The 26396-nt window shown below is 38.5% G+C and overlaps 1 long non-coding RNA gene across 1 annotated transcript in view; it reads right to left on the bottom strand.

The window, feature by feature from the left end:
* Positions 1-26396, bottom strand: part of LOC132680880 (uncharacterized) — a 126394-nt gene that overhangs the window by 28383 nt on the left and 71615 nt on the right. The window contains exon 3 of the long non-coding RNA XR_009610740.1: positions 10129-10281. This is a non-coding gene — a long non-coding RNA (uncharacterized LOC132680880). The remainder of the gene's footprint in view (positions 1-10128; positions 10282-26396) is intronic.

Below are 26396 nucleotides of genomic sequence, written 5' to 3'. Positions count from 1 at the left end.
CTCTTTGACCAGAGAAAGAAGATATTTTTCAGAAACAGAATGAAACACCATAATTCTAAGTCGGGAATGAAAGTAAGGAACATATCAAGGTTGACTCCTGGGGTTTCGTCTTGAGTGGGTTCTGAGCGGACTTGGGTGGGTGAAGGTGCCATTTAATGATACGAGAAAGTTGGAGGGGCATGGAAGGAGAGGAAAGAAAAATTCAATATTTTTTTTCTGCTTTAATTTTTTTAAGTTTATTTATTTATTTTGAGAGAGAAAGAGAGCAAGCAGAGGAGGGGAAAAGAGAGAGGGAGAGAGAATCCCTAGCAAGCTCTGCACCATCAGCAGGGAGCCCAACATAGGGCTCAAACCCACAAAATATGAGATCATGACCTGACCTGAAACCAAGAGTCAGGCATTTAACTGACTAAGTCACCCAGGCGCCCCCCAAAACTCTGTTTTGAAAATGGCATCTTACATGCAATTATACATAGTAAGGAGTCAGATGGATATATAAATCTGAAACAGAAAAGAATACAGGCTAAAGATTTGATGAAGTCCTTCATCCATTTGATATTTAAAGCCATGCGGTAGATGAGATCATTGTAGGAGAATGTATAGGCAGAGCATGGTCTAGGACCAACCAGTGGAGAACGCTAACAATTAAAAGTAGGATTGAAACAACAACAACAACAACAAAATAAACAAACAAATAAACAAATAAATAAAAATATATAAAGATTCAAGAAATTTGAGAGGATGACATCCTAGACACAAGGAGAAGGGTTTCATGAAGGAGAGACTGGCTACCGTTAATGGTGAATAAGGAGTTCAGAGAAGTGTCCATTAGTTTTGGCAACACGATGACCATAGACAGGAATGGTTTGAGAAGCAGCAATGGTAAAAGCCAGACTGGAGTGGATGAAGACACAGTGGGAGATAAGGACCCAGATCCAGTGAATGAAAGTAGACCAATCTTTCAAAATTTACGGTGAGGAAGAGAGAAATATGATGATAGAAGAATAGAAACTGCACAGTTAGAGGGTAATGTAAAATGTGAGAAACTAGAGTATATTTATATGCAATGGGAATGATTTTGTTAAAAGGAAGAAATTGTAATGCAGGGGATGGGGGAACTACCGAAGGTAAATGCTTGAGGAAGTTACAGAAGCTGGGAGACGAGAGACTTGGCCCTTTACAGAGGGAGCGAAAAGATACAAGATAGAGAATTGGGGTCCAAAGAAAGATGTGTTCTGGATTTGATAACGTGTATATGAGAGTTCCCTCTGCTTCTGTTTTTGAGGCAAAGTTATCAGATAAGAGTGAGGGTACAAGTGTGGTAATACTTCTGAGCGGGTGAAAGACATCTGAGAGAGTTGTCTCAGAGAGGAGAAAACAAAGTCACCAGGATGTGAATTCTAGGCAACGTGAGTGCCCCTTTGAGGTTTGCGGTCTTGAATTTAAACTGCAGTGGATTAATCACTATACTGTATGTGTCTTTTCCACTTAGGTGCAGATGTTCATCTGTTTAGATACGGATACAGATAAGGTAAATAATTAGATTCAATCTGCATTGGGTTTAGCCAGGCAAACACATTACAAGGTTGGTAAGGCAAGGGTATTGAGGGCTTTTACAAGGGAATGATCACCATGATGGACAAGTAAATCTGAACTGGGTAAAGAGACAACTAACATAAGAGGGACATTGTCAGCGATGCAAAATGGTGACATCAAATGTATTAGAGACATAGGTGGTGTCTAAATATTGTTGGGAGAACTAGATGAGAAATCAAGTCAGAAGCACAAAGGTTTGTGATTAGAGAGAAAGATATTTGAAATGACAATTTCAGAGGTGATACAATTACTAATGATAACAAGGTCTAGGATGAGGTGGGCTGGAAGATAAGAACAGTTGTGGAGATCAGGGTGACCAATGGATTATCCTCTTAGACATTAAAGTCATCAGATATTCTGATAGGCACACAGCTTCTGCAAATTCATACCAGTGAATTTAAATGTGGAAGGCTCTTATTCTATGAAGATCATTACTGGGGCACCTGGGTGGCTCAGTTGGTTAAGCGTCCGACTTCGGCTCAGATCATGATCTCACAGTTCACGAGTTCGAGCCCCACATTGGGCTCTCTGCCGTCAGCACAGAACTCACCTGAAATCCTCTGTCCCCCCTTCTCTCTTCCCTTCCCTCACTCATGTGTGCTCCATCTCAAAAATAAATATTTAAAATATTTTTTATAAAAAAATTTATTAAAGGACAAAACCTTGGATTGCAGATATTATCAAAATCTGAAAAAAGTTGCCCCAAACATTATTGAAATCTATGAGCATGGCACTCTGTGGAATTGTTACTATACAATTTGTGTAGCTGTATGCAACAGCCCTGTAGACATACTTAGTCTGACCAATGGTCTAGTCCACTTGTTCTCAACTGGGAGATTTTTTTCCCTTTTTCGTCCAGGAGGCAATTGACAATGCTTGGAGACATTTTCATTGTCATAACTTGGGGTGGGAGGGTGGAGAGAGGAAGAATGGCTACTGGAATCTAGTGAGTAGAAGTCAAGAAGTGTTAAACATCCTACAGACAGGATAGCTCTCTAAAATATAGAATCATCTGGCCCCAATTGTCAATTGGGTCTAGTCCTAGAAGTTATTTTGGGGCATTACCTGTATTTTCCTCCTACTAGGCAGATAAATACATTACTCAGATAAGTATAAAGACCACAGTAATTTTTTTTTTTTATTATTATTACAGCATGGGATCTGTGCAGGCTCTGATCAAGTGGCCCGTGCCCTGATCTCTCCCACTCCCACCTACATTTCTGATGCAACTTGTTTTCATTCCAGGCTGGAGATAGAAAAAGCATCTGTAATCACTAAGTCATTCAATTAATTACCTGATGCATAAAATTAAGGTACTTAAAAAGGAAGAATTAGGTCAATCCTTCTCAATTGGCTACACTCTAGTTATCCTATAAGCTGTTAGTCTAATTGTGGAGCCTCCATGGACTCTGAGAAATGCCCCAGAGGTATTTCTTGTCTTCTCTCAGACATTTGCAATTTGCCAAAGGGCTTGCAGTGGGAGTTCTATGTTAAGTATCCAATACCTGGGGGGCAAGTTCTGAATAATGTGCTACTTGTCCTAAGAACTTTACTTGAAGTTTTGTGCCACAGTAGGTATTTATTTCAGAGACCAGTTACTAGCCCCAGCTTTGCCACTAAATTCGTAATGTTATCCTGGAGAGGTCACTTTCCTTCTCTGGATTCAATTCACTGCCTGAAGCTTAAAGAAAAGGGGGAAATTAGGCCCTGTCCAATGCAGAGTATTAAGAATATCAGATTCATTTTGATGGGTGCTAAGGGATTTAACAGTGAAACTAATAGGTCCAATATGGTCTATGGTCCTCCGGGACACAATCACCAGTAAGGGAAAGAGATTTACTAAACACAGAACGATAAAATGTGATGATTGCATATAGGAGAAGGGCATATTGTCAGAGTCTTGCTACTCAAAGTGTCATTCTTGGACTAGCTTTATCAGCTTCATCTGAGAACTTGTTAGAAAGGCAAGAACCCAGGTTCCCACCCCAGACATACTGAATCAGAATCTGCATTATAGCAAGATCCCCCAAGTGAACCATACGTGCATTAAAGTTTGAAAAGCATTGTCTATGGGTCAGGAGGATCTCTCTGCACTTTTAATAAGCAGGAGGTAGGAATAAAGCTGCAAAGATTGGCTAGGTCCAGGTTAAGCGGTTTGGGCCTCCCTCTGTAGACATTTGTAGACAAGATAAAGCATTTAAGTGGGGGAAATACATAATCAAAGCTGAGACGTATGAAGATTCAGTTATTTATATGTAGAACAGATTGTTTAAACTAGAAAAAGGTAGATAGTTACTTAGCTATTCCAAAAGTGCAGGAAATTGTATCATGACAATAAAATGAAGAGAAAGTAATGAACAAAACCTAATGCTATTTTTGTATTTCAATGGCATGTTTACAAAACCACAAGATTTTTTTATGATTTTAGGGTTTGTTTACAGTCTCTGAGAGCCTTGAAATCAGCAGTGCACTCTTAAGTCTCTTTCCAAAGGGCTAAGAGTGAAAAGTTTAAATGGCAATAATATGTAAAATAATATATACATTTCATATCTATGAGTAAAACCGGTCACCAGCCACTTACAGACATGGATATTTTATCATCCATGGGTTTCTCTCCATTGCCAAGATGATCAAGTTAAAATAAGTAAATAAACCCAAGAATTGGGCAACATGAATAAATAAATTAAAAACATATAGGTAAGTCACTTCTGCTTTCTGGAAGAGGGCGTCTCCCCACACCAACAAGCAGTTCTCAAAGTCAGAATTCAATTCAATTTACCCGAAAATATTATCAGATCCCATAGGTTGAATCCCATAAGACTGTCCTCCTACAGACGCTTTTGATGCCAGTCAGAAGCCCAGCTTGTTACCTGTACTTCTGACTGACTGGCTATAGATCAGTTTCCCAAGACCTTCTTCTCAGGTTCAATTAATTTGCTAGAGGAGAAACACCTTACTTACTAGATTACCAGTTTATTATAAAAGGGTATAACTCAGAAAAAATCAAGATGGAAGAGATTCATAGGGCAAGATGTGAGAAAAGGGCAGGGAGCTTCCATGCTGTCCCCAGGCATGCCACTCTCCAAGCACCTACATGCATTTACCAACCCCAAAGCATCTTGTTCTTTTTAGGTTTTATGCAGGCTTCATTACATAGGCATGGTTGATGAAGTCATTGGCCACTGGCAAATGAACTCAATCCCCAGACCCTCCAGCCTCCCACAGGTGGGGGGCAAAGGGACTGAAAGTTCCAACCCTCTAATCATGAGGCTGGCTCTTCCATCAGCCAGGCCCCCATTTTTAGGTTAGTTGAGTGCTTTCCAAAAGTCACCTGATTACCTTAACAAAGACACCTCGAAGCTCTCATCATAGGAAATCCCAAAGGTTTTAGGATCTGTGAGCCAGGAACGATGGACAAAAACCAAATATATATGAGAAATATATTCTGGTCATCTCACTGGCCAAATATGTATTTCTTAAAAATTACAGTATTGCACCTATGATGACACCAAGAGCTATCCAGGCACGTGGACACTATGATGAGTTAAAGCAGATGTTGTTGCCCTCACGGAGCTCTTCCACCTTATGATCCTTGTGGGTAGATAAACCTTAAGCTACCAGAAAGATGCCCTGAATATTTCAAAACTTAAGTTGGAAATCTTGGAAGATAAGGTGCATTTCCTGTGACTGCTGTCACAAATCGGTACAAATTTGGTGGTTTAAACCAACAGATATTTATTCTCTCACAGTCGTAGAAGCAAGGGTCCAAAGTCAAGGTGTCAGCAGAGCCAGGCTCCCTCTTAAGCCTCTACAAAAGAATCCTTCCTGGCCTCTTACAGCTTCTGTTGGCTCCAGACATTCATTGACTTGTGGCAATAAAACTCTAACCTCTGCCTTTATCTTCACATGGCCTTCTCCTCTTTTCCCAGTGCCTTCTCCTTTTCTATCTCTTATAAGGGCACGGCCCATTGAATTTAGGGATAATTCAATGGATAATCCAGGGTGATCCCATCTTGAGCTCTTTAACTTAATTACATTTGCAAGGACCCTTTTTCCAAGTAATGTCACATTCATAGGTACCAAGTCTTTAGATTTGGACATACCTTTTTTGAGTGCTAGCATTCAACTGCTCAGAATATGATTAGGTACTGTTAATCCAGTTATATAAATAACTCGCTCAGAATATGATTAGGTACTGTTAATCCAGTTATATAAATAAAGCTACAAGTTTGCCAACAGAACCGACCATTGGTACTGCCCCCAAGTCACTCCCAAAACATAATGTAAAAAGACATAAACCAAGCAGAGAGCTGGGGTATTAAAGAGGCACACACTTTGTCATTTCTGTAAACCATCTAGCCCATGAACCTTGACGATCATGTCAGTGATCCTTCAGATGGAGCTTTTAAAGAGAATCAATACTTAACTGAGAGGCCAATAATTTAACCCTCATAGGGAAAGCCTTTCAGATTCACTCATTAGTGCTCCTCTGTTTCAGTAAACAGAGGAACAAAACTTAGCCTGTGAGCCTGTGAGAGTGAGAAGAGTCAGGGAATGAATTTTAAAGCTAATAAAGGCTCTATGAGATTGGTGGGCTTCAGATCTACTTTAGTATTTTCAATACACTGACATAGTTTTCAACAAGTATGTCCCCAGTCCCACCATGTTTATTGAATGAGTATCAACAGACTTTATTTTTTATTTTTTTTCCAATAGACTTTAAAAGCATGGGATAATAAGATTTATGTTATTATTATCCCCAATACTAAATTGTACAATTTTAAATAATCAGAATAAGAAAAAAATTATTCTATGTAATATATGTAATCACTATTATTTGAGAGAATAAGTTGACTGAAAACCCATTCATGTAGCATGAAGCACTGAAATCTTTCAAGACAGAGAATATCTAATATTATGCTTCTCTGAGTTTTTATGCTAACTACAAAATTATCTGAAGATAGAGATGTATGTCATGTATGTATATGACCAAAATATAATTATAGCCAGAAAACAAAAAACAGGTTTCTAGCCCAGGCCTTGATCCTAATAAAATTATTAACCTAGTCTAGAGCAAGATACTTTCTCCTCTGTGAGCTTCAGTTTTTGCTTATATCAAAAGAAGGAAATTATCTCTGAGGTCATGCAATATAGGTCTTGGGGAGGGGGGTGGGAGGGCAAGGGGAGAACACTGAAGTCAAGTAAGTTTGGGAAATGCTGCAAAGTGTATATTCTTCTCAGATATTCATAATGCACTTTAATATACTAACGGTTCTGCAAAGCCCTGTAATAAAAATATACTTACGTAAGCTATTTTGTAAATATCAAGAAACTAATTCTAAAGTTTACACAGACAGGCAACAGACCTAGAGTAGCCAACATAGTACCATACCAAAGAAGAAAAGCTTCAAGACACAATACCTTATTTCAAGACTCATTATAAACTATAGTAATCAAGATGGTGTGCTATTTGTAAAAGAACAGAAACACAGATGCCTGCAACAGAATAGGGTTCTTAGAAATAAACCCAAACAAACATTCTCAACTGATTTATGACAAAGACACAAAGGCAATTCAATGGAGAATGGATAGTCTTTTCAACAAACGATGCTGGAACAATTGGACATCTATATGCAAAAAAATAAACCAACACAGAGCCCTCACAACTTTATATCTCCCACAAGAATTAACTCAAAATGGATCATAGACATGTAAAAGAAACACTATAAAACTTCTAGAAGAAAAAATAAGGGACTTTGAGTCTGGTGATGAGTTTTTAGATACAATACAAAGAGTATGATCTAGAAAAGAGAAAAATTGATAAGTTGGATTTTATTAAAATTAAAACCTTTGATCCATGAAAGCCATTGTTAAGGTAATGAAAAGAGAAGCCACAGACTAGGAGAGTATATTTGTAAAGGATTTGCATTCAAAACACATACAAAAATTTACAACCCATATATGAAAAACAAACAACCTAATTTAAAAATGAGCAAAATGTGTAAATGTACACTTCACCAAAGAAGATATAGAATGTCAAGAAAAGATTTTTAACATCACTTGCCATTAAGGAAATCCAAATTAAAACAAGGAGTTACTACCATGCACTATTAAAATGGCTGAAATGAAAATTAAAAATTAGATAATACCAATTGCTAACAAGGATTTAAAGCAATGAGAACTCTCATTGATTGCTGGTAAAAAAGCAAAATGCTACAAATACTTCAGAAAACAGTATGGTCATTTTTTGTAACACTAAACATAATCTTACCACACTATCAAGCAATCACACTCCTAGGTACACAACTGATTAGAAAACTCATGTCCATATAAAAACTTGTAAACAAATGTTTAGAGAAGCTTTGTTAATAAACTCTAAAAACCAGAAGCAACCAAAATGTCCTTTAATAAGCAAGTGGATAAACAAACTGTGGTATGTCCAAACATGGAATACTATGCAGTGATAAAAAGGGTTGAGCTATTGAATCATGTAAAGACATGAATGGATCTTAAATGCATATTGCTAAGTGAAAAAAGTCAGTCTGAAAAGACTACATACTATATGACTTCATCTGTATGACGTAAATACAAGTGTTAACAAAGAAGGCCTAAGATTGCTATCCTTAGAAAGGCCTGTTTCCAAGGTTGCTTCTTGGCTGGTGTTTCAGGACTTGGATTTCAGGGGTTTTCCCACCATTCCAAAAATTCATAAAAGTGAATCACTGTGAAACTGTTGTGCAAACAATGTGGTGTAAGCTGGACATCTTTCCTTGCATGAGTCCAGGTCTTTGGTACATGCTATACAGAGTATACCTATATGACCAACCTCTTTGAAAAACCCTGGGCACTGAGTCATGCCCTGACTCAGTGAGCTTCCCTGGTAGACAATATTTTATGCATGTTGTCCTACTCATTGCTGAGGGAATTAAGCACACCCTATGTGACTCCATTAGGAGAGAACTCTTAGAGTTTGTGCCTTTATCCTGACTTTGCCCCATATGCCTTTCCTTTTGCCAATTTTACTTTGTAGTCTCTCTTTTGTATTTTGTAATAAATCTTAGCTGTAAGTACTATACGCTAAGCCCTGTGAGTCCTCCTACTGAATCATCAAACTTGGGGATGGCCCAGGAGATCCCAACATATATGACATTATGGAAAGGCAAAATCATAGAGTTGGTAAACACATAAGTTGTTTCTTTCCTGAAGTTTGAGGTAGAGGATTAAAACAATGAATTTTTTTTTAGGGCAGTGAAACTATTCTGTCTTATACTGTAATGGTGGATATATAATGTATTTGTCAAAACCTATAAAATTTTATAGGACAAAGACTGAAAGTAACATATGCAAATTTTAAAAAATGATTTAGATAATCAGGGAATCTCAGGATGGAAGGCATAATGTGGCCAAGGAATCTAACTGTGGTACAAATGTATGAAGCAACATCAGTCATGAGGATGAGATAAACCTACCTAACAATTAGTGCAGTCTGTAAGAGCAGAGGCAAAAGGAACTATATACATATGCACTGTCCTCTACTCGATAGTTTTTTTCTCTTCCATGGGAAGTCAGCTCTGAAACTATTAAGCACATATACTGGAATTGAACAATTAAATAACTGAGTCACAAATGGTGGGAGCCTGGTTTTTCCTGGTTGAAATAAAAAATTACAGATAATCAAGGGCAGGAGGGTAAAATACATGTGTATAATGGATTCAAGTTAGAGACATCAGTATAACCTTTATTCAGTTTAATATAGACACAGATGGTTAAATATATTGGTATTTATAGGTAGGTGTGTGTGTGTGTGTGTGTGTGTGTGTGTGTGTATACACATACATACACCAATTAGGATGCACACATGTATTTCCTTGCTCTATCAGCTGGAAGCTATGGCACCCTAGCTGCAAAAAGTACTTCTAGTATCTAGCACCCAGATCTTGGTTTCTAATATCATTAACCAAAAACAAACAAAAACAAACAACCAAAAAAACAAAAAAACAAAAAACCAAAAAATAAACAAACAAAGAGGAACCAAACCTCCTTGTAAAAATGACTGATTCTAGGACAGGGCAGGAAATCTCCAAGATGAGCCTGAAACATCTTACAGTGCCAGAAAGCAAGCAAGTGCTAAAAATAAATAAATACCCCCAATACTGAAGGTATGTCAAAAGAACACAGAAGAGAATCGGAAAAGTTCCCAATGGCCAAAGATTGAATAATTTGAGCAATAAAATAAAATTCTATTGCACTATAACTATAACAATTATTAGAATTTTAATACCTGGATTCATGGTACATCTTTCCAAATGGCCATATGCAAGCTACTGTTTCCCAAGAGCAAAAGAATGAAGGTCACTCAAGCCCTTCCTTAGTTGTGTCTAGTTCACAGTGTCCTTGAGGATCCTTCTACAACTCCCACTCAGCTATCCTGATTTCAGGGTTTGTGCCTCTAGGATATACAGTTCAAGCATGACTTGATTCTACTGCAAAAATGTCTCTTATTTGAGAGAGTATTTCAATTCAGATCCTTACCTGACAGGTGAGCAGCAACTGGTTAACTTTCCATTTGGATCCAGCTTCATGATGCCTTGTACTCAGTGCCATGTGGGTTCAAGCCATGGTTCTTCTCCTGACAAAGTGGGGAGCTTGGAAGCATCATTTTACCCAAGAGTTGGCATCTTCCCCCTGAAAAGGAGATCATTTTACTTATCATGTGTTTCTCCTGAGAACATCATCACAGTCAAATAAGGGGATGGATGGCAATAGCACTGAACTACCAACACGTACCTATCTATGAAAGCAAAGAATGACTCCCTTAGACGTATTACTCTAGACCAAGCATTTTTAAACACCATCATCCTCCTCATAAGGAGAACAGCTGACTCCATATAAAAACTTACCCATGTTTCAAGGATCTTCTCAAATACCGTTTCTTCCATGAAGACTTCCCCAATTTTCAATTCAATACTCTCATAGTCTCAGTACTGTTGTATACTTCTAATCATTCCTTCCTTCACATTTAATTTTTCATGCATCTTTCCTGTAGTGGTCATCTCATTCAAGAGATATCTGAATGGTATTCTTAACCTCTTTTCTTTCACTCCCCACACACATCCAAGAAATACTTAATACTATAATTTCAATTCCTTGGTATTTCATCCCCCTCTTCCCATTGCCCCTACTACTGCTTGCATTACTGTCATTCATCACTTGGGTAACTGCAACAGAAATTTTAACATACTCCCCAAGCTCTGGTCTTACCTCTATTCCACTCAACTCCCCCATTGGGCTACCAGAACAATCTTTCTAAACTTTAAATACAATCATATCACTGTTAATAGCTTTCAGTAGTTCCCCATGCCCTCAGGATGAAATTCAAACTCCTCAGTATAGAATGGCCCTGCCATTTTTTTTTTTTTTTTGGTCAAAAAAAATTGTATGGTAGTGCCACAGAAACAAATAGACCAATTAAACAGAATCACGAGCCTAGAAATAAACCCAAGAATATATGATCAACTAATATTTGACAAAGAAGTCAAGAATATTCAATGGGTAAGAGACAATCTCTACAATAAATGCTGCTGGGATAATTGGATATTCACATATAAAGGAATGAAACTGGATCCTTACTTTACTCCATTCACAAAAATTAAATTAAAATGGATTAAAGATGTAAATATAAGACCTGAAACCATGAAAATCATAGAAGAAAACACAGGAGCAAAGCCTCTTGACATGGTCTTGGTAATGAGTTTTCAGATATGACCCTAAAGCACAAACCAACAAAATCAAAAATAAAGAAGTGGGACTATGTCAAACTAAAAATGTCTGCTCAACAAAGGAAACCATAAACAAAGTGAAAAGATAACCTACAGAATAGGAAAAAAATATTTGCAAACCATTCATCTGACTAAGGGGTTTATTCCAAAACATATAAAGAATTCCTAGAACTCAATAGCAAAATATAAATAAATAATCCAATTAAAATGAGCAAATAACTGGAATAGATATTTCTCCAAAGAATATATACAAAAGGCCAACAGGTATATAAAATGATGCTCAACATCACTAGTCATTGGGAAGATGCAAATTAAAACCACAATGAGATACCCACACCCGTTAGAATGCCCATTGTAAAAAAAAGGTAAGAGATAACACATGCTGGCATGGATTTGGAGAACAGGAAATCCTGTACACTGTTGGTGGGAATGAAATTTGTACAGCCACTATGGAAAACAGTATAAAGGATCCTCAAAAAATGAAAATTAGAACTACCATATTATCCAGAAATTCCACTTCTGGGGATACGTCCAAAAGTAATGAAAACACTAACTCAAAAAGGTATCTACACACCATGTTCATAAAAGTATCATTTATAATAGCCAAGACATGGAAACAACTTAAATGTCAATCGATGGATGAATGGATGAAGAAGCTGTGGTGTACATATCCAGTGGACTATTATTCAGGCATTTAAAAAAATGAGGAAATTCTAATATTGGTTACATTATATATGATTCTTGAAGGCATTATGCTAAGTGAAATAAGTCAGAGAAAGACAAACACTATATGATCTCACTTATATATGGAATCTAAAAAAAAATTCATAGAAAAAGAAATCAGACTTGTGGTTACCACTGGCATGAGGTGGGGGGGAGGGGGAATTGGAGGAAAGTCATCAAAGGATACAAACTTCAGTCATCAGATAAGTAAGTACTGAGGATGTAATGTACAATGTGGTGACTCTAGTCACACTGCTCTATGACATATAGGGAAGTTGTTAAGAGAGTAAATCATGAGTTCTTATCACAAGGAGAATTTTTTTTCCCTTTACTCTTTTTTCTCTTCTCTTTATTTTATCCATATAAGAAGATGGATGTTAGCTGAACTTATTGTGGTATTCATTTCACATAATTCATTTCACAAATCAAGCCATCATACTATATTCCTTAAACTTATACAGTGATGTATGCCAATTATTTCTCAATAAAACTGGGGGAAAATTTTTCACCTAGGTGCCGTCTTCTCTAGAAAACTGTCTTTAACCTCCTTCAAAGACAAAATACATTTCTGATCTACATTTTATAGCACTGTGTATTACACTACACGTACAAAAACTAAGTGAATATCCTATACACATCTTATTATTTATTATTCCCCATCAGACTGTTCTCCTTAGGTAAAGGAATAATAGGTACACCATATTCCAGGGTTTTCCATCACCTGTTTGGTTTTTTCTAGGAAAGACTGCTCTGAAATTAGTATTTTCCTTTTGAAGTACCTGGGCCCAGAGCCTAGTTTCCAGAGAATTCACCTAGTTTACTATACTATGAACTAGTCTTCCCTTGGTTGTTGGTGACTTATGACAGATTAATTTCAGACATTAATCTGTTACTCATGGACTTTATGCTATATTTATTATTTTTTTAAATGAGCTTTCTTTTTTTTTCTTTTCAAATTTTTATTTAGATTCTAGTTAACACACAGTGCAATGTTGATTTCAGGAGTAGAATTCAGTGATTCATAACTTACATACAACACCCAGTGCCCATCACAAAAAGTACCCTCCTTAGTACTTATCACCCATCTAGCCCATCTCCCTTCACCAACCCTCAGTTTGTTCTCTACCTTTAAGAGTCTCTTATGGTTTGTTTCTTTCTCTCTTTTTTTTTTTCTTTTTTTTTCTCCCCTTCCCATACATTCATCTGTTTTGTTTCTTAAATTCCACATATGAGTGTAATCATTTGGGATTTGTGTTTCTCTGACTTATTTCACTTAGCATAATACATTTTAGCTCCATCCACATTGTTGTAAATGGCAAGATTTCATTCTTTTTGATAGCTGGGTAATATTCCATTTGTATATATATACCACATCTTCTTCATCCATTCATCCATCAATGGACATCTGGGTTCTTTCCATAATTTGGCTGTTGATAATGCTGCTATAAACCTCAGGGTGCATGTGTCCCTTCAAATCAGTATTTTGTAGGGTAAACACCTAGTAGTGAAATTGCTGGATCACAGGGTAGTCCTGTTTTTAAATTTTTGAGGAACCTCCACACTGTTTTCCAGAGTGGCTGCACCAGTTTGCACTCCCACCAACAGTGCAAGAGGGTTCCCATTTCTCCACATCCTCATCAATATCTATTGTTTCTTGTGTTGTTAATTTTAACCATTCTGACAGGTGTGAGGTAGTGTCTCATCGTGGTTTTGATTTGTCTTGTCTTTGGGAAAATGTTTATTCATGTGCTCTGCCCATTTCTTCACTGGATTATTTGTTTTTTGAGTGTTCAGTTTGTCAAATTTGGATACTAACCCTTTATCAGATATGTCACTTGCAAATATCTTCTCCCATTCCATAGGCTTCCTTTTAGTTTTGTTGATTGTTTCCTTCACTGTGCAGAGCTTTTTATCCTGATGAGGTCCCAATAGTTCATTTTTGCTTTTGTTTCCCTGGACTCTGGCAACCTGTTTAGTAAGAAGTTGCTCCAGCCAAGGTCAAAGAGGTTACTACCTGTGTTCTCCTCTAGGATTTTGATGGTTTCCTGTCTCATACTTAGGTCTTTCAACCACTTTGAATTTATTTTTGTGTATGGTGTGAGAGAGTGGTCCAGTTTCATTCTTCTGCATCTTGCCTTCCAGTTCTCCCAGCACCATTTGTTGAAGAGTCTGTCTTTTTTTCCATTGAATACTCTTTCCTGCGTTGTCGAAGATGAGTGGACGAAATAGTTGTGGGTCCTTTTTTGGGTTTTCTATTCTGTCCCATTGATCTATGTGAAGGACTTTATGCTTTATATCCAGTTGGGTGATAAAATAATTTAATTGAGTGAAAGAATGTATTAGTTACAGTCACTAATTGGGTGTTTTCAACTCAAACTATCATCTTAGCTAAACAGAAAACCGTCTAATTTCGCAGAATCAAATCCTTAGCCACTCGGTCCAGCGCCTCCACACTCTTCTCAGGAAGCCAAGCAATGTCCTCTCATGCATGGGCTGAGTAGGTGGAAAACTAGCCAGTGTGAAATGAGGGGTAAGGAGAAAGCCTATGAGGGAGACCTCTCCAGTACCCCATCTAGAAAAATACTTTTCCCTTAGAGGATTTGTATTCCAAATCTGCTGCCCATTTCTTTTGCTACAGCAAATTAAATTCCTGCAATTGTTTTAGAGCAAGGGTCAGCAAACTTTTTCTTAAAGGGCCAGATAAACAGTTTAAGTTTTGTTGGGCCAAGCAACAAAATGGAAGCAAGTATATAGGTACTGAGAGGACTATTCAAAACGTAATCATTTAATTTGTTTTAATGTTTATTTATGTTTGAGAGACAGAGACAGAGGCTTGAGCAGGCGAAGGGCAGAGGGAGAGGGAGACACAGAATATGAAGCAGGCTCTGGGCTCGGAGCTATCAGCACAGAGCCTGATACAGGGCCCGAACTCACAAACCGTGAGATCATGACCAGAGCTAAAGTTAACTGAGCCAACCAGGCACCCCAAAAATGTAATCATTTAAAAATGTAAAAATCCATTATTAGTATGCAGGCTGTGTGGCTGGTTTTGGCTTAGTATGCAGGCTGTGTGGCTGTGGTTTGCCAGCCTATGCTCTAGAGCGTTGCTTATCCTCTTTAAGACAGCAATTTGGGCATTTGAAGATAGTGCTCATGGTAGCATACTCCCAAACACTGCCCCATATCCAATCCCTAGATACAGCCTTGGCTTCTTTATTTTTCCCCTTTCAGGGTCTCTGGAGCCCTCCAGCTTAGCAACACTTACAACAAATTATCTATTTCAAAACTTGGCACTCAGGTTTAATGCAATACTCGAGCTCTTGTTTGTGAGGCATAAATTCCAGCAAGCATCACTTATTCAGAATCCATACTTTTATTTGGAATTCTCTTTTGTTCTCCCCTCCTACCTCTGCTTCACATAAGTAAGGTCCTAATCATCCTTTTTATCTCAACTTCAGACTCCTCAAACCAGCCTCCACTGACCACCATATCCAAAATCCTGCCCATTTCTCACTTCTATTTCAGTGCCTTTATTTGTTTTTCTTCAGAGACTCTAATGTAATTTATAATTATTTTATTAATTTGTCTACCTGAAGGATTTTTGTTTTCTGACCCAGCAAAATAAAGTAAAAGCTGTAAGAAAGCTACAATAATTTCTAGTTCTAGCCTTTATAGAGTAGCTGCTATCAGATTTAACCTGTGCTGTAAAAGCTGAATGAAATATATAAAACTATTGTTTTCCGGTATTGAACAATAACCAAGGTAAAGCTTTGAGCCTCAAGAGAAGGGAAGCATATGAGGTAAAACCCTCCCATTTACACACCAGCTTTCTTTGTGAGGGCGTTTTTTCCAAATCACAATGCAGAAAACTAGAATCAAGCAGACAGCAGCAGTTTTGCTGGGTTGGGGAAACAGAGATCAGAGTTCACAACTGCTCAAAGGACTGGGATTTGTGCAGACACAAAATTCCCTGAAGTTTATAAATTGCTCACACACACCTTCCCTCATTGACCCTTCCAGCAGTCAATGCAGAGGAGGTGAAATGAGATGAAGACTCTAAGAAAGTACCATTAGATGCTGAATCTCCATGGTCTGCTCCCTTCCCCAGAGCCTCTGCCTCTGACTGGTGCTTTTTCATGCAATGCTATTTCCGTATTTGTGCTTCTTGGGAACTGAGATTGTCAGTAACCGGACTCATTAACACCATTTTTTTTTTTTTTTAGTTTATTTGTCTAGATGTTACAAGTAAATCTGTTTCCTAGCAACTCTGTCCCCTGCTCCCTCAATTTTCCCTACTCATTATCTTCCCCATGATCAACTACAAATTAGCCAAATTATGGGCAGGTTTTAGATTTCCCAGAAACGGAAGGGGCATTTTCAAACATTTGTTCTTCTGGCATAAAGTGGCTCTAAGGGCCCATGCTTGCTGAGGACAAAGCAGGAAAATGGAAGTGGCCATTAATCTTAATGTGCCTGCAGATCTGGGAGCCAGGCCTCCCGGGATAGCCATTTAAGTGCAGTCTTCTAGCCATTTCATGTAAGAGTCAATGTTAACCCCAAGAGGAACCATAATTCTGGAGAAAAGGGGATCCCCCATGACATCCTCTGCAAAGTTAATTGTCAATATGGTGGCTTCACTCTCAGCTCTGTAGTGAAATCCCTGAATGACACTCCAATTCCACATCCCACACTTTAATATCCTAAAAATCAGACAACTATTCAAACCGACCTGCCAAATACCCTTTGAAAAAACATGAAAAAATGACTCCTATACCAATATAAAATGCAACTAGGGACTGATGCAGCCTAGATGCTTTTCAAGCTCAAGGCTTCCCAGCCATGAATAATCTACATTGAAGACAATTTCCCAAACATAGTTTTTTTTCTGTCATTATTTCCTTAAAGGTTCTAACAAAGATAATTTCAGAACTGTGTCCAGGAATTAAGGTTAATCCTAGGTGATATGAACTGTTATTTTACTTTCATATATTTATTCAAAGCATATTTTAAGTACCTACCATATACCAGACACTGTTCTAAATGCTAAGCATGTAGTAGCAGACAAGTCAAAAGTCCCTGTGCTAGACATTATGAATAGGTCTCTTCTTCCAGGGCTATAGTAGGATTACACTTCCCTGCCTATGTGACGGGAGTGATTTGGCCAATGAAATGTGAACTGTACTATTATATATCACTTTGCGGTAGAAGCTTAAAAGTCAAGGTATACTTTGCCATGTTCTCCTTTCCATCTGCCTCAGCAACTAGCCTAGTTCCTGGAGTTAGAAAAGCTCATAGGAGAACCCCCGGAAGATCCAGCATAGATATGTAACATCTTATATGTTATCGTGTGCCATTGAAAAAATATTTATTAAAATCTAACTTTTTCTGATACAGCCCAATTGTTGTGGACGCATATATTCAAAATTCTCTCTCTCGTGATATCCATCTGAGTCCTACCTACCCTGATCATATGGCATAAAATCTAATAGTCACAGCAAGACAAACCCTGTTTCTCAGGTACAGAAGAGTGTTGTGATGTCTTTCAACTATAAAGGCAGCAGCAGAATACAAAGGAAAGAGCCCTAGCCTGGAAGTAAGAGGGACTAGGCCCTTGAGGCTGTTGCAGGTTGGCTCAGAATCAGGTACGTGCAGGCATCTGAAAGCCTAGCGCGTCACAGGTTTACAAACCTAACTGTCCACTAGATTCATCACCTGATACTGTCAAAAGAATTCTCTTAGCAGATCACTAGATCTGGGCAGATGCCCTGAAATTAAGCTCCTCAGCTGATTCTAACGCATCATGCAGCTTATGCAGTCATTGTTTGAAGTCATAAGCCTCCTCATAACACGTCATGTTGTCCCATCCATTTGATAGTGCCTGTACCTTGGTTCCTGATTTTCATACCTACTCCCATTCTAGGATTGGGATTCTGTTCTGAACATAAGCATACCAGGCTGGAGCCTTGGCCACATGCATGCCAATCCCCCTGTTCTGGTAACTGAATCCTGTCAGCCAAACTCGCAGCCACTGGTTTGAGTTCTGCTTAACAGAGATGACAGGGGACAGATACTTGATACCTCTGTGATTCAGGGCATAATCACTGCTTTAAAAAGAGGCCCTTCTGGGACTCACATTTGGGATACAGTGGGATACCAATAAGCCCACATTCCCTTCTCAGACACCTTTGCTCCCAACACCTGTTAAGGGGCGTTTTAGCATGTGACCTAGTCAACTGCACACCTAACACACACAAAAAGGCAACACAAGAAAAGTCAATCTACTAATTGACTAGGAAATAATCAGTGCTCTCTCTTGAGAGTTTTAACAAAGGGGGGGGAAATGTATAATCAGGCACATGTATGTTTAGACTGAAAGGTCATGTAGAGTCGTGAACAGGATGGTCATTTTTAGCCACACACTTACCAATTATCTTAGAAAGTGGTATTACTCAGAGAAACCAATCAACATTTTTTAATGCAGCTAGAGAGTAAAAAACAGACACAAGCGAAAACTCCATCCTTAGGACCTTTACAACAAAACCTATGCCTTTCTGAAGCAAAGTACACAGTTGTCTTTCATTTTTGTGAAGTGTCCCTGTAAATTTTCAAAACTCTCCTTTACTTGAACTAGCAAGAATGAGTTTAGTTCTTTGCAAATAAAAAAAAATTTCCTATGTTGAATTCCCTTAAGTGGCGAACCCTGGTCTTATTCTAGCCTGGAGCTTCCTTTTGGGTGTAACAAAGTAGACTACTACAGGACTTAGGACATCCTTTCCTACCAGCCGGGGCCACTAAAGCCCCAACATTACTCCCATCTGAATCAATCTTAATTATGCAAATATTTCTCTTTTTCCCCCCAGCTTTACTGAAGTATGATTGACAAATAAAATTGTAACATATTTAAAGTATACAATGGGATGATTTGCTATAAGTAAACATTATTAAAGGAGTCACGCCATCCAGCTAATTAACACACCCATAACTGTGCATATTAATCTTTTTTTGATGATTTAAGAACACTCATGTTTTATTCCCTTAGCAAATTTCAATTATACAATACAGTATTATCAACCATAGTCACCATGTAATACATTAGATCCTCAGACTTTATGCATCTTATAACCGTAAGTTGGTACCCTTTTACTAACTTCTCTCCATATCCCTCACCCCCCCAGCCCCAGGCAACCACCGTTCTACTGTTTTTATGAAGTCAACCTCTTTTTTTTCTTTTTTTTTAGATTCCACATATAAGTGCTACCATGCAGTGTCTTTCTCCATTCAGTTTACTTCCCTTAGCATAAATAATGCCCTCTGGGTTCATCCATGTTGTCGCAAATTGCAGGATTTTTTCTTTTCTACAGCTGAAAAATATTCCATTGGGTGTAGGTGTGTGTGTATGTGTATACCTCACTAGTATATATAGGTAGGAATACATATATAGGTATATATATTACATTTTCTTTGTCCATTCATCCATTGACAGACACTAAGGTTTGTTTGTTTTTATGTGTTGGCTATTATGAACAATGTGACAATGAATAGGGACAATGAACAGGTGTGAAGTGATATCTCATTGTGGTTTGGACTTGTATTTCACTGATGATTAATGATGCTGGGCATCACTTGTTCCTCACGTGTTGCACGAGTACTTGTTGGCATTTGTATGCATTCTTCAGGAAAAAATGTCTATTCAGGTCCTTTGTTTATTTTTGATTGGATTATTTGGGTTTTTTGCTATTGTGTTGTATGGATTTCTTATATGTTTTGGATATTAACATGGTTTATCAGATACGTGGTTTGCAAATATTTTCTCTGATCCCATAGGTTGACTTTTCATTTTGTTTATGGTTTTCCTTGCCAAGCAGAAGCTTTTTTTTAGTTTGATGTAGTCCCAACTTGCTTATTCTTTCCTTTGTTGCCTTTGGTGTAGGTGTCAAATCCATAAAATTATTGCCAAGACCAAAGTCAAGGAGCTTACCCATTAAGTTTTCTTCTAGGAGTTTCAGGGTATTTTCCCAACACCATTTTTGAAGACACTGTCCTTTCTTCTTCTTCTTCTTCTTTTTTTTTTTTTTTTTTGTAGTTTTGTCAAGAATTAATTCACCATATATGTGCGGGTTTATTTCTGGGTCCTTTACCCTATTCCAGTGAACTTTGTGTCTGTTTTTATGTCAATATCATACTATTTTTATTATAATTTTGTAATATAGTTTGTGAGTAGGAAAAACAAATTCCTCATGTGTTTCTCCTTTACTCTCACGCTCCTACACTTCTGATACCAAATGTGTGGATTTTCCATACATCAAGCAATTCTAAGTGACACCACCTTGGTGTTCTACAATTTGAAGGTGGGCACTATCTACCTGGAGACAGTATCAGATCCCAGAGGTTAAGGGCTCAGTCTTAAAAGACTGTCCTCCTACTTCAGACCCTAATTCCAAGTCCAAGTTGTTACTTGTGCTTCTGACCCTTGGCTATAAATCAGAGGTTCCCATGACACCCTCCTCAGGTTAGATTAATTTGCTAGAATAGTTCACAAAACTCAGGAAAACCATTTACTTAACTCAATTACTGGCTTCTTAAAAATGACATAACTCAGAAACAGCAAAATGGAAGACATACTAGAGCCAGGTATGTAGGAAAGAAGTGAGACGCTTCCATGTTCTCTCCCTGTACACCACTCTCCCCGAACCTCCACATGTTCACCAACCCAGAAGCTCTCCGAACCCTGTATTTTGGGGATTTCTATGAGGGCTACCTACCTCACAAAAGTATGATTGATCATTAGCTCATTCTCCAGACCCCTTTCCTTTTCCTGAAGGATGAAGATAGGGATGAAAGTTCTGAGCTTCTAGTCAGGATTTGGTCTTTCTGGTGGCAACCCCATCCTGAAGCTACTCAAGAGCCCTGAAGAGTCACCTCATTAGAACAAAAGATACTCTATCAAACAGGAAATTTCAAGGATTTAGGAACTCTCTGTCAGGAACCAGGGTCAAAGATCAAATATTGAAACAACAGATGTTCTTAGTGCTCTTATCACTTAGGAAATTATAAGGGTTTTAGAATATCTGTGCCAAGAACCAGGAACAGAGACCAACATAATTTTTTTCTAGTATTTCCCAGTTTGCTATCCAAAAGTGTGATGCCCCTAGCTTTGTTCTTCTTTCTCAAGATCACTTTGGCTATTCAGGGTCTTTGGGGGGTCCATATGAATTTTAATACTTTTTTTTCCCATTTCTCTGACAAATGCCATGGAAATTTTGATAAGGACTGTATTGAATCTGCATTTTTTTCTGCTCCCTCTTCACTGAGCCTAGAGGGGACAGTCCTGTGGGGTTCTTGAATGCAAGCCCCAATGTCTCTCAGAGCTAGGTGTTTTGGGGTCCTGTCTCTCTGGTGGTAGTCTTAAAATTTGGGGTGCCAGATGTGTGGTCCACACCCTTGCTCTTCAGGAGAAGTTGGGAGTTGGGGATTTCCCTCCTAATGGTAAGATGTTGTGACAGGGGTGAGGTTTATGGCAAGAGACTGTCTCAACTTTTCCTATGCATTTTGATGTGGGTATTTCCTCAGATGCCTGATGTATAGGAGTCATTCAACTTGTTTCTAAATTTTTCTCAGGGGGAACTGACCTGTGCATAGCTGTATATCCCCATCCATGTAAGAAGGGAAATTCAGGAGGTCCCCAAGTTGTCATGTTGGTGATATCCTCCCAAATACTAAGTACGCCAATATTTCAACAAGATTATTTGTTTACTTTTACTTGGCCCTACCCCTAAATTGAAATAGCTTATTGTTCTTTTGCTACTTTTGAAAAAGTATGAAAACAATCAACTGATATCTATTTGACAAAGTGTTAAACAGTTGGGTAAACAATATTAAAATGCATCCTAGCACCATAATCGAGAATTTTCCACCATACTTTCTTATTAATCCATATGTGCCCTGATTTAAGGAAATTTATAACAAAAAAAAATATTGCAACTTATCATAAATTATGAGGGCAAATTTGCTTTCCCAAAACAACTCTTCAGATTCAGAGCACTCTCCCCCCATGTGTAAGCATGTGCTTCAAAGATAAAAAACTACTCAGGAAAACTGAGTGGCAAAGAAAGAAATATGGTAGTGTCCACTGACTGATGGATATCTTTGTAATCCACAAAAATCAATAGGAAATCAGAATGTGATTTGCATAGATCTCCAGGACATGCCACTTATTAATGATGGTGAGGCCCCCCTAGGGCTCCTGAGACTCTGGGATGAGTTTAGCTAACTAACCTCATTCAAACACACTCAAGACTATCCCCAGGAAATGATTTCACAGCATTATTCTTTCCAAAAGGCAAGTCTTGCTGTGAGTTAGTTACATCTGTCTCCTCTTTTCACAACACAGCTAATTTAATGCCCAGAGTCATGTCTGCTTCCACATCTTAATGTACTGATTTCCTTCTTTACTGAAATGCAGCTGATACGACCTGGAACAGTCATAGTTGAAAGGGAAACTGAATCTCCTACCAGACTCACCAGTGTTTGCTGAGCAACACTCCCCTCACTGTACCTTGTCTTTCTTTTGCAGAACAAGGAAAAAGTTTTAAAACATGGATTTACTGGAAGACAGGCATTAACAGTACATTTATTCACTCATTATGTAGGAATTAATAGATGTTTAATATAATTGTTAGTGATTATATGTTTGTTAAATTTCTGTATGAGAGTTTTATAAATCTTTTTATATTTTTAAGTTTATTTTTATTTTGAGAGGGTGGGGAGGGGCAGAGAGAGGGAGACAGGGAGAATCCCAAGCAGGCTGTGCATGGAGCCTGATGAGGGCTCTAACCCTCTAACCATGAGATCATGACCTGAGCCAAAATCAAGACACTTAACCTGACTGAGCCACCCAGGAGCTCCTATAAACAATTTTAAAACATTTAATATAGCATGATGGTTAAGGATATGGCCCCAGGAATCAGTTGTGTGGGTTTTAGTCATAGCCTTTTCACTCCCAGCTGTTGTTACCTTCTAAGTTTTAGTTTCTCCCTCTTTAAAACAGGAATGAAAATAGAAATAACCTTGCCCTGTGTAAATTGAATGATATTCATGTGTGCTGGTTAATTTTGTGTGTCAGCTTAACTGAGCCATGGTGGTAGAGGGAGAGAAGGAGGTATCCAGACAGTTTATCAGACATTAGTCTGGGTGCATCTGTGAGTACGTTTTTGGATGAGATGAACATTTATTTATTTATTTTTTAATGTTTATTTATTTTTGAGACAGAGAGAGACAGAGAATGAACGGGGGAGGGTCAGAGAGAGGGAGACACAGAATCTGAAGCAGGCTCCAGGCTCCGAGCTGTCAGCACCAAGCCCGACGCGGGGCTCAAACTCACAGATCGTGAGATCATGACCTGAGCCGAGGTCGGACGCTCATCTGACTGAGCCACCCAGGTGCCCCGGATGAGATGAACATTTAAATCAGTAGACTAGATAAAACAGATTGCTCTCCCTTATGTGGGTGGCCCTCACCTAATCAGCTGAAGGCCTGAATAGAACAAACAGCTGACCCTCTCTCAAAAAGAAGGGAATTCCCAAAAAAACAAAACCAAAAAATACCTACCTGAGCTGGGACATTGGTCTTGTCTGGCCTTCAGTCTTGGACTGAAACATCTGCCCTTCTTGGTTCTCGGGCCTGCCAGCTTGCAGACTGACACTTCCATCATCAGCTCACCTGGCTCTCACACTTTTGGACTAGGACTAGAGCAACACATTTTCTCTCCCGGGTGTCCAGCTTGCTGACTGCAAATCTGGGATTTCTCAGCCTCAACAACTGCATGATCTGATTCTCTGTAATAAATCAGTATCTCTTGATGATAGACAGACAGAGAGACTCTAATAGTTCTGTTTCTCGGGTAAACTCTAATGCACCACACCGAGCACTTAGCACAAGCGTCAGACTCATACTGAGTACCTAATACAAGGATAGCAACTATCATAAATGAGAGGCTGTCCTGGGCACAGGAGGAGGCCACCACTGAGATGACTCAAAATCAAACATTTGCCTTCAGGGAACTCGGATTAATAGTAGTGATAGGGTGTGTGTATTACTAAATGTCATTCCTTTGTTTAAAATCGTTCAATGGCAACCTAGGAGCTGCAGGATAGAACTGCCGACTCCTGAGGATGGAATACAAGCCTCTTCATTATCTAGTCCTTGTAACACTTTTGCATGCCCTTCATGCTAACATGGTCTTCTATTGCACTGAATTCCCTCTCACCTCAGTGGGCTTTCAGAAACTGCACCTCTGCCTCTGAAGACGTGTTCTCTTTGTATTCCTGAAAACCCCCTATTCATCATATCTCGTGTGACTTTAGATGCTCCTCTACCCATGTTCCCTGTGGCACCTTTCCTTCTCCTTTAAAGCCCACACCATAGTCCATCACCACTGCTGGTTTTCAAATTCTGCAGAAGTCCCAGCATGAGTCCAAGTCACCCCCATCTAGGATGCCAACACATCGAAGAATTCTGGAGGAGCAACCAGAGGCCACATGATAGTGAAAGGGGCCCAGGAGCCTCTGGGGAGAACCCGACCTCAAAGAAGATGATGCAGGAACAAAGCCTCAGGCCTGGACAGGAGGGTACTGTAATTAACCGGATATTTACCTAAAAACCTAAAAAGCTAGTGGTCAGGAGCTGTCATCTTATTTCTCTTACTTCCCTTAGAAATACTTATTCCACTTGCACTTTCTCAGCCCAGACTTTCTTCTTTTAACTTCCTGGAGCATGGGACAGAATTAATTTGCATGACCAATTCAGCCCACGAAAGGTTTCAACTTATCTTCTGGAAACTAGTGTGTGGCTGGTTAGCTCAGTAGTTGGAAGCTCACAACATGGATCCAGTCTCCATGTAGACCAAAACAACTACTATGGCCTGAATGTATCCAATGCCAATGTGAAGGGATGTCAGTCTAAACTGGAATTGGAGGATATAAAATGGAGAATGTCAAGCATGTACCTTCAGCAGAACAGAATTTAAGAATGAAGCTCATTTCGCATGAATGCCTGATTTACAGAAGACCTTCTGACCAATGACCATCTACCAAGAATCTCCCCCTTTCCTCAAACCAATGAACTTAGTGCTTGGACTCTGGTTGGACTTCCTTCCTTTTGCACTCCTTGCCCATAAATACAGCCCGCCCCAAATCCTCAATGCACTTGCCTGCAGCTTGCTACGCATGACTTTCTTGAATTGCAACTCCTCTGCTATCCCCAAATACCCTCAATTTCTGGTCATTTGAGCTTGCCTCAGTTTACCTGTGATAGGAACATGTAGGAGAGCACACAGTACATGACATGAAAGAGTGAAGAACATCCTCTCTTCTAGCAAAACTAGAAAAACATGTTCTACTTGTGAAATGTTGCAGAAGCCTTGCCTGATACTTGGCTGTCCCCAGAGCCTTCCCAAAGCTTTCCAATCCCCATAGCTAAAGCCATTCCATATCTTGTCCCGGTTGAGATACACTTAAGACAGCTAAGACTTAAATTCTTATCAGAAATAATCCTTAATAATATTTAATATCATTGTATTTGATTACATGTCCAGCATAAAAAACAATAGAAATTATAGAAAAGCTCAAAAATAAAATTACCTCTAATTAAGACCCTCAGAATAATATATAGTATTTTAGTATATATTTTTTCCAGAATTATACTCATATAAACAAACATGTACACACAGTGGTAGTATATCGAAATATTGTAGTGTGACTTGCTTTTTTCACTAACTACATGATTAGAACATTCTTTCATGTTATTAAACAACCTTCTACATTATTTTTATGACTTTGAAATACTCTATTGAAAGGAAGAATCATAATATCATAATACCAATCCCTCTTTTGTTGTATAGCAAGTTATTTCTACTGTTTTTGCTATTCGAAATAATTAATGTTCTTAAACCATAATCTTTCTGAGCCTCCAGGAATTTCTTAGGTTAAATACTAAAAAAAAAAAAAAAAAAAAAAATGGAAACACCGGATCAAAAGATATGCATATTTTTGAGAATTTTGGAGCTGATTTCCAAATAACCCCATAGAAGGGAAGTTTGGGCAGAGTATTTCCTCCAACAATACATGAGACAGATTCAGAAGAATTTAGGGAATCCTAAGCTCATAGAGATAACACAGCATCCATCTATCCATCTATCCATCCAACCAGCCATGCATGTGGCAAATATTTACTGAGTGTGTACTCTACACACGTGCTAGGGACAGAATAATAAGAAAGACAAACATATTTCCTGCCCTCCCT

The sequence above is a fragment of the Panthera onca genome, chromosome A1 (assembly GCF_046562875.1).
Source record: "Panthera onca isolate mPanOnc1 chromosome A1, mPanOnc1 haplotype 2, whole genome shotgun sequence".
NCBI classification, from domain to species: domain Eukaryota; kingdom Metazoa; phylum Chordata; class Mammalia; order Carnivora; family Felidae; genus Panthera; species Panthera onca.
Note: the sequence above shows the minus strand (reverse complement) of the source record. Positions and strands in the feature narration are given on the sequence as shown.